Source organism: Mya arenaria, chromosome 8, assembly GCF_026914265.1.
Source record: "Mya arenaria isolate MELC-2E11 chromosome 8, ASM2691426v1".
NCBI lineage: Eukaryota > Metazoa > Mollusca > Bivalvia > Myida > Myidae > Mya > Mya arenaria.
This window is the reverse complement of record NC_069129.1, coordinates 29,452,926-29,469,308: the sequence shown is the minus strand read 5'-3', so window position 1 is coordinate 29,469,308 and position 16,383 is coordinate 29,452,926.

Here is a 16,383-nt window from a genome sequence, read left to right as displayed (position 1 = left end):
TCAGAATCGGGGTATATCGATTAATTCCACCGATTCCCAGAATACAATGCTTATTACAGTGGCGGACCCAGGAAATGTAATATAAAGTTATCTTGGACGTGTGTTTTATGGGGGGTTTGTTGTTGTTTTATGGGGGGGGGGGTGTTGTTGTTTTGTGTGTGTTGTTTTGTTTTGTTTTGTATTTTTGTTGTTTTTATTTGTGTTTTGTATTTTTTCGGGGGTTATTTCATTTGTTTTGAAAAGGTGACTTGAAATAGCTTTATTATGTATTTTAATCATGTTTCTTTATACATTGTTAATCAAGGGCGGTGCTAGACCGTCCATAATTGATATGCAGGCCTAGGGGGCATACCGCAGCTATATTTTAACGCACGATTTCCTCTCTATCTTGAAAAAAAAACAAGTACACTAACATACACACCAACAAGTTATATTTATAAACGCTTAAATAAACGCTAAAAAACGCTAAAATAAACGCTATAAAACGCTAAAATAAACGCTGAAAACATTCAAATAAGCGCTTAAAACCGCTAAAATAAACGCTAAAACGAATGACTAGCTGATATTCGTACCTGAAGCTAAACCCCTCAACCATTTTATATATAGTCTTATTAAAAACATTTTTGTAAATTATGTGCAGGCCCGGGTCTTTAGTGTCTACGTGGAGCTACGCCACTGATAATAAAAGCGAAACAACAGCTGTGATACATTTCCGTTTAAAGGCTGTCTTTTCTGAGAAAAAATTATGTATTGGTCATGTAGAATATCCTTCAAGATATCCTTGAAGATAATGAGCAATTGTTGGGAAGTAGTTCAAAATTTCTTAGTCATACTTTCACAAACGTTAACATAGCCACTGCATGACATGTGGAAATTTTCTTTTTCAAGAGTCACGACTCTTTAAGTAGCATAAACAGTGAAGCCAAAAGTAAGCAGTGGATTTTCTTGCATAAATTTTACCATGATGCTAAAAGATACATGTCTATATCGAAATGAAAAATGCACACCTAATAAGGAGATAATGTCAATGTAGTATTCTAACATTAAAGGGACTGGTTCGCTTTTTAATTTTATTATTTATTTATTTTATTTTAATATAAACAAAATGCTTTTTTCAATGACAAAACATCGTGCATAGCTTAAAGAACAGCTCAAATGTTAATAATTATTTATGAATAAATATGTCAGGAAATGCTTCGATCTATTTTGCCTAAAGTTAATGAAAATTGAATTATTTTAGCATTTGATAACAGATATCTGTTTAAATTGGTGCCTGTGCATACAATTACGTAAAATAACTCATTTTCAACACAGTCTAAAAATATTTTCAGCCTTAAACACGTCAGCGAGTCCCTTTAAGTGTGAATAATATAAATTAAGTATCAATTACTAAAGTGCAGCTTTTAATATGATACTTCAATGTTGACCGCAATGTTTACAAAAGTGGAAATACCCACAAAACTTCCCAAGGTACAATGTACTTTTGTATACATAACTGCAGATCGACAAGCACAATGTAACGGTGAAACAAATGTATATATTTGTTTCAGATACCATTAAACCACACCACCCCTACTCCCCCTCCCCATTTAAAATCGCAAAACCATTGTTTTAATACAAAGAGGTCTGAATGTCAAGTTCTCACAGTTTAAACCGCCGCCGTCTGGTTCAACATTAATTAGGCCAATTTCCGCGTCTTTCCTGCACAATAGAATACCGACAATATATACACAGATAAAGTCCTAAACCGCCAGCTACAATACAAAAAACATAGGTCGGAGTTGGTCGGAAAACCCGGAAACAATTTTGCGCCTGATGTAACAATTATTTTGCAGTTTCTAAAAACGGAAATATAATGACACTGTGTCAATGTCACTCACTGTGTCATTGTGTTATTTTATATTGTCATAAACCGCTTTTTTGTTTTATTTAAAAATAGTATTTGGAATTTGCCGACAATAAGAAATAGCTTTATCATGCCTTTTAAATACGATCACATTTCTAATAATTTAACACTTGAAACTTCATTAAGTTAACATACATGAATAAGTTTACACTATATTTTTCTGTGAAAATGATGTAATTATGGTTATGTGGAATATCAGACAGGATAACCTTCGAGAAATAGATTTTGTAGGAAGTTATTTATGCATAAATTATATTCATAAAATCACATAAAAACGTACTATTTCTCTCTCTCTCTCTCTCTCTCTGTGTGTGTGTGTGTGTGTGTGTGCCGTGCGTGCGGGCGTGCGTGTGTTGTGTGTGTGTGTGTGTGTGTGTGCGCGCGCGTGCGAGCGTGCGTGCGCGTGTGTTTAAAAGTAATTTTAACTCTCTGAACTAAACTTTCACAAACTTTGCACATAACCACGTTCATGTCTTATTTCCCTATTTAAATTGTGTTTTCTTCTACAATCATTTTATTTTTGGTCATCCTAGCCTCTGAAGTTTCATTTATGTCACAAGGTAGACGTAAGATAGGTTGGATTGAAAAAGAACAGAACAGGACAGAACAGATGATTTATTACGACTTGTACAAAGTACATCATCTTCTTAAAGGCCTAGTTTAAGGAATGTTTGGCATGACAATCCCCTGCTGTGCATCTCCCGGTAATTGCACTGATGTCACAGTAGGGGCCAATATCCTGTTTATTTGTTATTGGCTCAGGGCCATTTAGGGTCCATTTCTATAATAAAACCTCCAAAACTGCATAGCAGGATTCTCAAATCGGATATATGATAAGACAATGAGGCAATTAGATTAAGATCAATAGGAGGTTCGGTACAATAATGTCAAATGTTTTTGGTTTGTTTGTTGTTGTTGTTGTTGTTTTTTTGGTTTGTTTGTTGTTGTTGTGTTGTTTTTTTTGTGTGTGTGTTGTTGTTTTTTGTTTGTTTTTTTTTTTGTTTTTTTTTTTTTTTTGGGGGGGGGGGAGGGGGTCACTTATAGAAGGAATAAACTAGGCCTTTAACTACAAATGAATAATAAATAAACAAACACATGGTGTGACATAGGTTATACATTATCAGGTGAGGATGAACAAAACTATTATATTTGTAGATCAATATTAAAAAGTTGATCTTCTAATACTCAGATCTCAGCTTATAGGGCAAATAAAGTTAATTTAAAGAGTTCTTGTTTATTTCTTGTGTGTTAACAGTTCAATGAACTTAAAAACAGACGGACGTAAATAATTATGAAAAAATGATAAAGATCTGGCATTTATATTCAATGTCAGGTGATTTTTTTAAAAAAGTCTTAACATGGCTCCGATTTTTTGTATACATTTATGCGAATAAAAATAATGTGAAATGTCCATAGTTATTTCTAAAGGCTTCAAGGTAGAAAGATGCACTCTTACTCCATAATAAGATTTACCGCAATTAATAATATTGTTTTAATATTCCAAAAAGGATGAATAAATGTCGAAAACAATGATTCTTATAAAGGATATCGAGCTTAATTTGAAATAAATGAGAATGAAACACGGTATTTCTGCGTTATGAGACTATAGTAAACGATAGTAAATCTTTTAGCATTCACCAATTACTAGTATTTAAAAAAAATTGCGCTTCCTGCTATTAAGTACACGGTTACAATCTTGTTATCGGTAATTAATATTTTCCATACATGCATTATTTAGTAAATAGTTAAAGGTTTATCAGTCAACATTTGTGTCTGTTATACATGTGATTGTATCGATTTTGAATAAGAGTGTCACTTAAATATAAAAATAACAATTACGTATGCATGCGTGTGTTCAATAGTTGGCTTTCCATGAATGATTTAAACAAAATAAATATAATTTGAGCCGCCGCACGATATAACAATGTTTATATATTTATACCATGTATAGAGGTCTGGGAATTACTCCTTCATTCATTGTGTTGGCATTCATAAAAGGTTAACTTTGTGCCAAAAGTAATTGAGTAATTATTGAACTTGTGGTGAAATAGTATGACCATTTTTGTCGTATAATAGTGAGATACAATATACAGGTGGTTCAATAGACAATCCTTCATGTACATAAGTGATTATTCACAGGGAATAGTATTAGAAATATACGTTTCAGGGGGGGGGGGGGGGCTTGAAAGATTGCGAAATTTGGTCATTTCACGCTCGTTTTCGGATTAATTAAAGAACAAAAGTACAAACTTCAATATATTTAACTTTAATGTTAATTCAGGCATTTGTAAGTTATCAGTAATTAATGACCATTTTTGGTGATATCAAAATTATATGGGCGCACCCGGCATCTAAATTGAAAATTATAGGGCTTCCGATTTTCGTTTCTTAGTACCCGAGTGGCCCCAAGATGCTTGGTCACCACACATAAGTATAATATAATGGAACGGTATGAATGTATTAAATAATTGTCCGGAAAAAAATATTGATAAAATCAACATAGATTAATTCTAATAAGATGGTACCCCAATAAACGCTTTGATGATAAAAGACCGAAAATCTCACTTCTGAAATTTTAGTTTGTGTATGAAGAATTCAGGCCCAAACCAGGGTTAAGGGGCTTAGATGCCTGTAAAATTTGATTTCTAACGCCCTTTACATCCATATCCTTACTCTTTTAATGCAAATGTCCAGCAAAAAAAAATAACTTTAAAAATGTACGATGGATAGTCTAAAAATGGAACATCTCAATCCCATTTTTTTAGGGATGGCAACGAGTAAAATTGGTACTCGAGTACTCGGATAATCTTCCGATCGAGGGCTCGGGTACTCGATTACTCGGATAATTTGAATTGGTTTTCGGGAAAGACAAGTTCGTGTATACAAGTATAGTTCATGTATATTGTGCGTCGGTTGTAATATGGGGTGTGTAAGCTTATTTACGCTCGCACTCGGGCCGGATACTCGTCGCCATCCATATTTAAAAAAAAATTATACATCACAATATATCAAATATAATGGCCCTATATCATTATCATCTGAGATCTTAATTAAAGAAGTAGGGATGATTATAGACCGAAAAAAAAATAAGTTCGAATATTAGGGATGCATACCCAAAGCAGAATTAAGGGGCTTAGATGCCTGTAGAAAGTATTCCAACGCAAAGCCACCACCCCCTCATCCTGACTATTTTTAATGCAAATATAAACCAGAAAAAAATAACCTTAAAATCGTACGATAATATGAAATTGGAAGCTGTCTATCCTGATTTTAGCATTAATCCTGCCATTAGCATCCTTGTAGAAGTAAAACTCGAGCACTTTAGTCATCTGATCATATGCCTTTTTATTTACTTATTATGTAAATAATTTCCTTTCATTGAAACGCCCTTCCTTCTCAAATGCGTTTCGGATTCTCTCAGCATAATGGCTTTGTTTGTGTTTTTGCAATTTGAGTGATACAAACTTAAGAAATAAATTCTCCCTGCTAAATCTTGAATCAATTGGGTATTTATTTATTTTCAAAACAAGAGAATCTCATGTGAGTAACAACATACTTGTTAAAGGGGAATAACTCAAAAAAATATTTAAACGAAATTTCCGACATGCTATCAGCAATGTATCCCTGTGAACACGTGTATAAATATACATGTATATCGGTGTTTATCGTGTCATAAGGGTTTGGGGGACTCGTTTCTTGGTTTCAAGTGCAGTCAATTGTAACCCCCCCCCCCCCCAAGGTCCGGGGGTATACCGGGGAAATAGGCCGTGATTTTTCCTTCCAGTGGCCTCGCAATGCCGGTGAATGTGGTGGTTTTGCAATCGCGCCAAAAATAGCGGAAAATGGGCCTTACCTAGGGTCCCTGGGTTTCGGGGGCATTTTTACCAGCAGTTCACCCCGCAGATCGGGATTTTACCCGGGCATGGATGGACGGAAAGTCAAAGTTCCCGCTATTTCCCAAAACTGGTGGAGGGAACGTGGCTGACTGGTGCATAAGGGTTTGAGCGACTCGTTTCTCGGTTTCTATAATGCACTTTTTTACGAAACAAAAAAATACGAACAAAAGTGTGGCATATTATTAGGAGTATTTAAACTCACTTATACTGCCAGCTGGAACCAATAAACAATTGTTAATATTTGCTCAAATAATGTTGTTTTTTATGAAAAGCGTTAGCAGCGCGATTTGCAAGAGCGTTGTTTCGTGAATGATTGATCACAGTATCACGTGATGTTACCACGTGATGTTACCATTAAATGTTGTATCATTCCTTACGGCCGAGTGGTTCGGGCTTTGGTTTTCTAAAAATAAATCTCTACTGTATCGGCGTGGGTTTGCTTCACACTTAGTCCAGGATATTGTTTTGTACTTAAATTGTATTTTTTCTGCAATTTCGGCAACAAAAAGTAAATAGCTATATTATGTATTCAGATGCATTTTCAGGAAAACTAATTTTTGGTCCAAAGCATGAGTGAGTCCACATAAAAGTTAACAACAACACAGTCGGTGACACCAAGACTATGACAATTGGCCGATTGATTATAAGTTTGTTAAAGTTAACAATGTTTTTAACGTCATAGTTGTTAACTTTCAAATCTCTATTGGTGTGAAACTAAAATGAATACTTTTTTATCAGCAGTTTTTCAAAATTAGTACAATGTTCGAGACGCCTGTAACAGGTTAACGTGTTTTATCTTAATATACAAGTATGTTTCAAAATAGTTGACCCTTTCAATTAACAACGATTTGGTTAACAACGTTGATAACTTGGACGAAGTTCTGAACAATCGGTCCATTATCTCCACTGCCCAACGAATAACTATATTATTTTCAATTAACCTGCCAGAACTATAAATCTAGTCACATGTATTCATCTGAACACTTTGTCAACAGTAAGCGGACACATTTTGATATACAATGAATCATCTTTAGTTTATTTTCTCATTCATATTTTCATCTTTTCAAGTGGCAAAACGTACTGTGATGTTTTACAAGGAACTAAACTCTGAAAGTATTTGACGAGGTGAAATTATCAGAGCATTTGTAAGGGAAATATCCGTGTTGTTACAATGAACAGCGACAGTTTCATAGTTAAGCTGTATTTCACCTATCACTGATTAAAATGTTTGAGACCCCCCATAGTTGATTTATCCTGATATATTTTTTATTAATTAATTAGTGGTTTCAACGTATTGCCAATGACTTTCAAATAAATTGCTTTACCGTCTCCATGGCCTAGTGGTTAAGGCATCCGCCTACGGAGCGGGAGGTCGTTGGTTCGATCCCTGCTGACGTCATACCGAAATATATTAAAAGTTAGAACAAGAAGCTCCCTTGCCTAGCGCTTGGGACTTAAAGGGTAGTGCTTGGAAAAGTGATGTACTTAGTACTGGTTTAACCCAGGAAAATTGAACCCCGTGTATCGGTGCTTGACACCGAGCACGTAAAAGAACCAAGAGGTCTCTTCGAAAAAAAAGCTAGGGTATCGTACCCGGACTTCCTTGTATCCCACCACTGTCTCTTCCGCGTGCTGTCACTTCAGCAAAAAAACAGGATCCCGTTGGAAATAAGTGCTTGCACTTGCACGGGTTATCCTTGACCAAAAGGTTTAAAGAAATACATAAATGCATAGACTGTATCAGTGTCTGACAGGAAGTGTACTGCAATTATGATCATGTAGCTAGTGCATATAACAGTGAATACTATGTAAACACTGTTCTTATTACTGATAAGATATAGAAGAAGAAAAACTAACTTTTGGGTAATTCCCTTGAATTACAGTTATGTAATGGTTGAAAGATTCCATGATGTAACTTTCTTTATGATTAAAAATGGACTGAGTGAGGGGTGCGAACGAGCCCTTCTTAATCATTACAATATTACTTCAGTTCATATGTCTTGGAATACTTCCTGGCTAACACATTTTCAACGCAAAATCTAATGCAGCGAGTATGTATCGGATGAGAGGCAGTGGGTGGACGTTAAAACACCCGCGAAAGTTGAAATTCTTAATAATTTACCCCAGTCCTAAATGATTGCCTATCTGAAATTCCATTGGCAGAAAATGTAGGATGTATTCTAAATAAAGGTTTAAAACCAAAAAGAACATAATTTTTAACATCTTTATTCATATTATTGTGAGTTTTATCCGTTGATTAGAAATGCTTGTATCCTGCCATTGAAATACAAAATAATGTATTTGATTACATAAACACTATTTTACAAGCATTTACATGTACAAAACAATACACTTGTTTAAATCAGAAATGGAACAATTTCATTATCTATTTACCTTTGTTTTTTTCTATACATTAACTCCCAATTAGGTTAGGTAACTATTAGGCGGAGCTTAAACGTTCAATAACTGGCATGGTGAGAAATAACAACGTTATTCACTTAAACAGCATGTCAGTTATTGAACGTTGTCCCCAACAACATGGTACAAAACAGTTACATCAGCCAATACCCTTGTGATTGTTATTATAACTAGTGCTACAGTGCTCGTGTATAATAACAATACTCAGGATGTAGGTGCCGTAACTTCTACTAAACTGATAAGTTATTGTAAAAAAAATATAAAGAAATCCCCAAACCTGCCATAACATAAAATTATTATAGTCTTTAATGCTGGAAAATTAATAATAATCAATACTTTGAGCAAAAAAGGGTATCAGAACTTTCTGATATAAATGTTTTGTTTTGACTTTTGACAGAAAATGGACTATTGTAGATCAAGAAATGAGAAGATTAGAGAAAATATAATATACACATATACTTCATATAGGGGAGTACACATTAAGTGAGTCTGCATAGGTTTAGGCTGTTTTAAGGCTGAGTACAAAAAATACACAACATCTGATCAATGATTACAGACACCAAAGGGCAATAAAAAATAGGTTCAATAAACAAATGTGCAGTGGTTGAAATTAACGCAAGGGTTGTCAATTATTAAGGTGTCAAACTAAGCCTACACACACCTAATTAATGTGTACCCCCTTCTTAAATAAATGTAGCTAGTATCTAATATCATATATTATATATAGCTGTCTTATGATCTTAGGTCAAAGTACAGTCCATACAAAGCAGCTTTATTATGGTCACATGACAAATCATGTATCATTTAAATGACGAATGCTTTTCATAAACTTCATTGACATGTCCTTTATTATGCCCCCCTTCGAAGAAGAGGGGTATATTGCGGTCGGTCGGTCGGTCCGTCGGTAGACCAAAGCTTGCCCGAGTGATAACTCAACAATTCCTGGACGTATGGTCATCAAACTTGACATGAAGGTTGGGCCTGACCAGTAGATGACCCCTATTGATTTTAGGGCTCATCGGGTCAAAGGTCAAGGTCACAGTGACCTTAATGATAAAATAATTTTAAGCTTGTCCGAGTGATAACTCAACCATGCCTAGACCTATGGTCATCAAACTTGATATGGAAGTTGGGCCTGACAATTAGATGACCCCTATTGTTTTTGGGGGTCATCGGGCCAAAGGTCAAGGTCACAGTGACCTTGAATGGTAAAAGGATGTCCATGTGATAACTCGACAATGCCTGCACCCTTGGCCCTCATTCTTGACTTGGAGGTTGGGCCTGACCAGTAGCTGACCCCTATTGTTTTTGGGGCTCATCGGGTCAAAGATCAAGGTCATAGTGACATTGAATGGTAAAAGGTTGTCCGAGTGATAACTCAACAATGCCTGCACCCATGGCCCTCATAATTGACTTGGAGGTTGGGCCTGACCAGTAGATGAACCCTATTGTTTTTGGGGGTCATCGGGCCAAAGGTCAAGGTCACAGTGACCTTGAATGGTAAAAGGTTGTCCATGTGATAACTCGACAATGCCTACACCCATGGTCCTCAAACTTGACTTGGAGGTTGGGCCTGACCAGTAAATGACCCCTATTGTTTTGGGGGGTCATCGGGCCAAAGGTCAAGGTCACAGTGACCTTGAATGGTTAAAGGTTGTCCGTGTCATTACTCGACAATGCCTGCACCTATGGCCCTCAAACTTGACTTGGAGGTTGGGCCTGACCAGTAGATGACCCCTATTGTTTTTGGGTAATCGGGTCAAAGGTCAAGGTCACAAAGACCTTGAATGGTAAAAGGTTGTCTGAGTGATAACTCGACAATGCCTGCACCCATGGCCATCAAACTTGAATTGGAGGTTGGGCCTGACCAGTAAATGGCCCATATTGATTTTAGGGGTCATTGGGCCAAAGGTCAAGGTAACAGTGACTTTGAACGATAAAAGGTTGCCCGAGTGATAACTCAACAATGCCTGCGCCCATGGCCCTCAATCTTGACTTGGAGGTTGGGCCTGACCAGTAGATGACCCCTATTGATTTAAGGGGTCGGAGGTTAAGGTCACAGTGACCTTGAAAGCAAACTCGACAATTCCTGGACCTATGGTCATCAAACTTGACATGAAGGTTGGGCCTGACAAGTAGATGACTCCTCTTGACTTTGGGGGTCATCAGGCCAAGGTCAAGGTCACAGTAACCTTTAACGCAAATCTTTTCCCAGTGATCTCTCAACAATGCCTGAATCTATGATCATCAAACTTGACATGTAAGTTAGGCCTGACCAGGAGATGACCCTTATTGATATTAGGAGTCATTGGGTCAAAGGTCAGGTTCACAGTGACCTTGAATGCGATAATTGGACAATGCCTGCACCCATGGCCCTCAAACTTGACTTGGAGTTGTGTCTGACCTGTAGATGACCCCTTATGATTTAAGGGGTCATTGGATCAAAGGTCAAGGTTACAGTGACCTTGAACGAAAAATGCTTGTCTGTGTGATAACTAACAATGCCTGCACCCATGGCCCTCAAACTTAACATTTAGATTTTTGGTGACCAGCTGATGACTACTATGGATTTTGAGATCATAAAGTCAAAGGTCATGGTCATAACACACTCTATCCTCAAACTTTGAATGGTCATAATCTTAAAACTGCCTCAACGGCATACAATGTTAGCGACAAATCAGATGTCATTTCGGTCCATGCATATTTCATTCAATTGTCCATATAATCCTGACAACATGGCGCTCAGGGGGGGCATAATGTTTGACAAACATCTCTTGTTTAAAATTGTCTTATTTTAACTAAAAATGCACTATATTGACATTTAATGAATCTTAACAGTAAGTGCATGATTTCAAATGGTTCAAGATTAATTAGGCCACTTAAATTTCCGCGTCTTTCCTGCACAATAGAATACCGACAATATATACACAGATCAAGTCCTAAACCGTCAGAATACAAAAACTTTGGTCGGAGTTGGGCGGAAAACCCGGAAACAATTTTTGCGCCTGATGTAACAATTATTTTGCAGTTTCTAAAAACGGAAATACAAAGAAACTGGGCCAATGTCACTATCTGCCATTATGTTATTTTACATTGTCATAAACCGCTTTTTTGTTTTATTTAAAAATAGTATTTGGAATTTGCCTGACAATAAGAAATAGCCTTCTCATGCCTTTACGATCACATTTCTTATAATTTAACACCTGAAACTTCATTAAGTTACCATACATGAATAAGTTTACACTATATTTTTCTGTGAAAATGATGTAATTATGGTTATGTGGAATATCAGACAGGATAACCTTCGAGAAACAGATTTTGTAGGAAGTTATTTATGCATAAATTATATTCATAAAATCACATAAAAACGTAATTTCTCTCTCTCTTTCTCTCTCTCTCTCTCTCTCTCTCTCTCTCTCTCTCTCTCTCTGTGTGTGTGTGTGCGTGTGTGCGTGCGTGTGCGTGTGTTTATAAGTTATTTCAACTCTCTTAACTAAACTTTCACAAACTTTGAACCTAACAACTGTCATGTCTTATTTCTCCCATTTAATTTTGTTTTTTTTCTACAATCATTTTATTTTTGCGCATACCAGTCTCGGAATTTTCATTTATGTCACCAGGATGGCGTAAGATAGGTTGGATTAAAAAAGAACAGAACAGATAATTTATTAAGACTTGTACAAAGGCCTAGTTTAAGGAATGTTTGGCATGACAATCCGATGCTGTGCATCTCCTGCTAATTGCACTGATGTCACGAATTCCTGTTTATTTGACCATTTCTATAATAAAACCTCCAAAACTGAAATCGGAGATCTGATAAGACAATAAGGCAATTAGATTAAGATCAATACATAGAGGTTCGGTACAATACAAGATTTTTTTTTGTTTTTCTTTTTTTAGTGGGGTGGGGGTCACTTATAGAAGGATTAAACTAGGCCTTTCACTACAAATGCATAATAAATAAACAAACACATGACCTAGGTTATACATTATCAGGCGTGGATTAACAAAACTATTATAATTGTAAATCAATATTTAAAATTGATCTTTTAATACTCAGATCTAAGCTTGTTGGGCAACTAAAGATAATTTAAAGAGTTCTTGTTTATTTCTTGTGTTAAACAGTTCAATGAACTTAAAAACAGACGGACGTAAATAATTAAGAAAAATGATAAAGATTTGGCATTTATATTTAATGCCAGACCACAATTAATACAATTGTTTTAATTTACCAAAAAGGATGAACTATTGTCGAAAACAATGGTTCTTATGAAGGATAATTTTAAAGAAAGTGCAGAAAGTGCATTTCTACCTTGTGACACAAAAGTAGGTCAGACTCTTTTAGCATTCCCCCTTTCATTTATTTTTTTTATTGCGTTTTCTGCTATTAAATACACGGTTAATCTTGTTATCGGAAATTTATATTTTCCGTAAATGCATTATTTAGTCTGTACTTAGGTTTATCAGTCAAATTTTATGTTTGTTATACATGTGTATGTATTAATTTTGAATAAGAGTGTCACTTAAATATAAAAATAACAGCTACGTATGCATGCGTGTGTTCAATAGTTGGCTTATCATGAATAATTAACACAGAATAAATGTAATTTGAGCCGCCGCATGATATAAGCAATGTATATATATTTACCAAATATAGAGGTCTGGGAATTACTACCTCATTCATTTTATTGACATTCATAAAAGGTTGACTTTGTGCCAAAAGTAATTGAGTAATTATTGAACTTGTGGTAAAATAGTATGAACATTTATGCCATATAATAGTGAGATACAATATACAGGTGGTTCAATAGACAATCCTTCATGTACATAAGTGATTATTCACAGAGAATAGTATTAGAAATACGTTGTTTGTTGTTTTTGTTTTTGTTGTTGTTTTGTTGTTGTTGTTGTTTTTTTGTTGTTTTTTTTGGGGGGGGGGGGGCCTTGAAAGATTGCGAAAACTGGACATTTCACGCCCGTTTTCGGATAAAATTGAGAACAAAAGTACAAACTTCGATAACTTTATCTTTAATGTTAATTCAGGCATTTGTCAGTTATCAGTAATTAATGACCTTTTTTGGTGATATCAAAATTATGGCGTCACCCGGCATTTAAATTAAGCATTACGGCTTCTGAGTTTTGCTTCGTAGTGCACGAGTGGCCATAAGATGCACAGTGACCAAACATGTGATATCGTACCGGAATGGTAATTAATGTGTTAAATAAATGTCCGGAAAAAATATTGATAAAATCATCCTAAATAAAATCTTTTAAAATAATACACCAATATACGTTTTGATAATAACAGATCGATAATCTCAAACCATAAAAAATGAGATTCAGTACTAGGGATTTAGGCCCAAAGCAGATTTAGGGACATCGATCCCTGTTGAAATTGTTCCCAAGGCCAAAAATCCAAACCTTACTGTTTTTATGCAAATGTCAAGCCCAAGAAATAACTTCAAAACTGTACGATGGATAGTCTGAAAATGGAAGCTCTCAATCTTAATGTTTTGAACAACATAATATACCAAAATCTAATGGCATTATATAGCTTTGCCATTAACATCTGAGGTCTTAAAGCAGAACTCTAACAGATTTTACCGTTTTGGCAACCATTTTTTTTACTTTTTTTCTTCTTTGATTGAGCCAATGTTCGCGTAAATATCTGCAAACTAGTGATATAAAACTGCTGACAAAAGATCAGATCGCAGATTTCATTTTCCCGTTCGAAAATTGATGTTTTATGGCTAAAAGCGTTGCTAACGGTTTAAGAAAAATGCATAAATCGGTCAATTTTTGAACTTTACTATATAAATCTGCGATCTGATTTTTGTCGACAGTCTTATATCATTGGTTTCCATGCATTTTCATATAAATTGGCGCGTTCCAAGACAGAACAAAAAGTTGCCAAAACGTTCAATCTGTGAGAGTGCAGCTTTAATTAACAGGATGATAGTAGTCTAAAATCAGAATCTCAATCCTGAAAATGCAGTTCGAGTATGAGGGATGCATATCCAATATGGAGCGGTATTTGGTTCAAAAATGAAATTTGCAATTTGTTAACATTTGTATGCTTGATTTATAATCTCTTACGATACATTTTATTCATGCATTGTTTAATTCGTTGTTATAAAGTGTTATATCGTTATTTATATTTCGTTTTCCATCTTTCTTGAATAGGCATTGTCTGTATCTGGCTAGCATATTTCAGCATGCTACAAACCGCTATGTGTCTAACGCCAAACGCCAAACCGCAATACGCTTAACTCGATTTCGATTGCGAAACATAACATGTAAATGTCAACGTATCACTGGAATGTTACGTCGTTTGATTTAAAATTGTCTTCATATCCTAATATGCACAACTTTATAGTTAATTAACACTAAAATTGAAGGAACATTCAAGAATTTGAGTGTATTTGTTTACAAAGCTTTTTACATTATGTCAAATAAACATTTTGTAACAGTCTAGTATTATAGCCATTGTCATAAAATTTATTAGTTAATATGTTACCGCAAAAGTACATACTATTTGTATTTGGTACCATTGTGCACTTTATGCCTCATGGGTCTACGACCTTCTGGTTTATTATAAATAAAACTTGAAACTTAAGCTGGAAATCGGAATGTGTCTATTGCTTAAGTTCAAACCGTGATACGTTAAAACTAAAATACCGCTCCATAATACAAAGCAGAGTCAAGGGGCTTAGCTGCCTGTTGAAATTATTCCAACGCAAAGCCACCACCCCCTCATCCTGACTATTTTTAATGCAAATATAACCAGAAAAAAATAACCTTAAAATCGTACGATAAAATGAAATTGGAAGCTGTCTATCCTGATTTTAGCATTAATCCTGCCATTATCATCCTTGTAGAAGTTCAACTCGTGCACTTTAGTCATCTGATCATATGCCTTTTTATTTACTTATTATGTAAATAATTTCCTTTCATTGAAACGCCCTTCCTTCTCAAATGCGTTTCGGATTCTCTCAGCATAATGGCTTTGTTTGTGTTTTTGCAATTTGAGTGAAACAAACTTAAGAAATAAATTCTCCCTGCTAGATCTTGAATCAATTGGGTATTTATTTATTTTCAAAACAAGAGAATCTCATGTGAGTAACATACTTACGTTAAGAGGGGAATAACTAAAAAAATATTTAAACGAAATTTCCGACATGCTGTCAGCAATGTATCCCTGTGAACACGTGTATGAATATACATGTATATCGGTGTTTATCGTGTCATAAGGGTTTGAGGGCTCGTTTCTTGGTTTCTAGTGCAGTCAATTGTAACCTACCCCCCCCCCAAGGTCCGGGGGTATACCGGGGAAATAGGCCGTGATTTTACCTTCCAGTGGCCTCGCAGTGCCGGTGAATGTGGTGGTTTTGTCATCGCGCCAAAAATAGCGGGAAATGGGCCTTACCTAGGGTCCCTGGGTTTCGGGGGCATTTTTACCAGCAGTTCACCCCGCAGATCGGGATTTTACCCGGGCATGGATGGATGGAAAGTCAAAGTTCCCGCTATTTCCCGGAACTGGTGGGGGGGGGGCGTGGTTGACTGGTGCATAAGGGTTTGAGCGACTCGTTTCTCGGTTTCTATAATGCACTTTTTTACGAAACAAAAAATACGAACAAAAGTGTGGCATATTATTAGGAGTATTTGAACTAACTTATACTGACAGCTGGAACCAATAAACAATTGTTAATATTTGCTCAAATAATGTCTTAGACTTTTATTATGAAAAATAGCTATATTATGTATTCAGATGCATTTTCAGGAAAACTAATTTTTGGTCCAAAGCATGAGTGAGTCCACATAAAAGTTAACAACAACACAGTCGGTGACACCAAGACTATGACAATTGGCCGATTGATTATAAGTTTGTTAAAGTTAACAATGTTTTTAACGTCATAGTTGTTAACTTTCAAATCTCTATTGGTGTGAAACTAAAATGAATACTTTTTTATCAGCAGTTTTTCAAAATTAGTACAATGTTCAAGACGCCTGTAACAGGTTAACGTGTTGTATCTTAATATACAAGTATGTTTCAAAATAGTTGACCCTTTCAATTAACAACGATTTGGTTAACAACGTTGATAACTTGGACGAAGTTCTGAACAATCGGTCCATTATCTCCACTGCCCAACGAATAACTATATT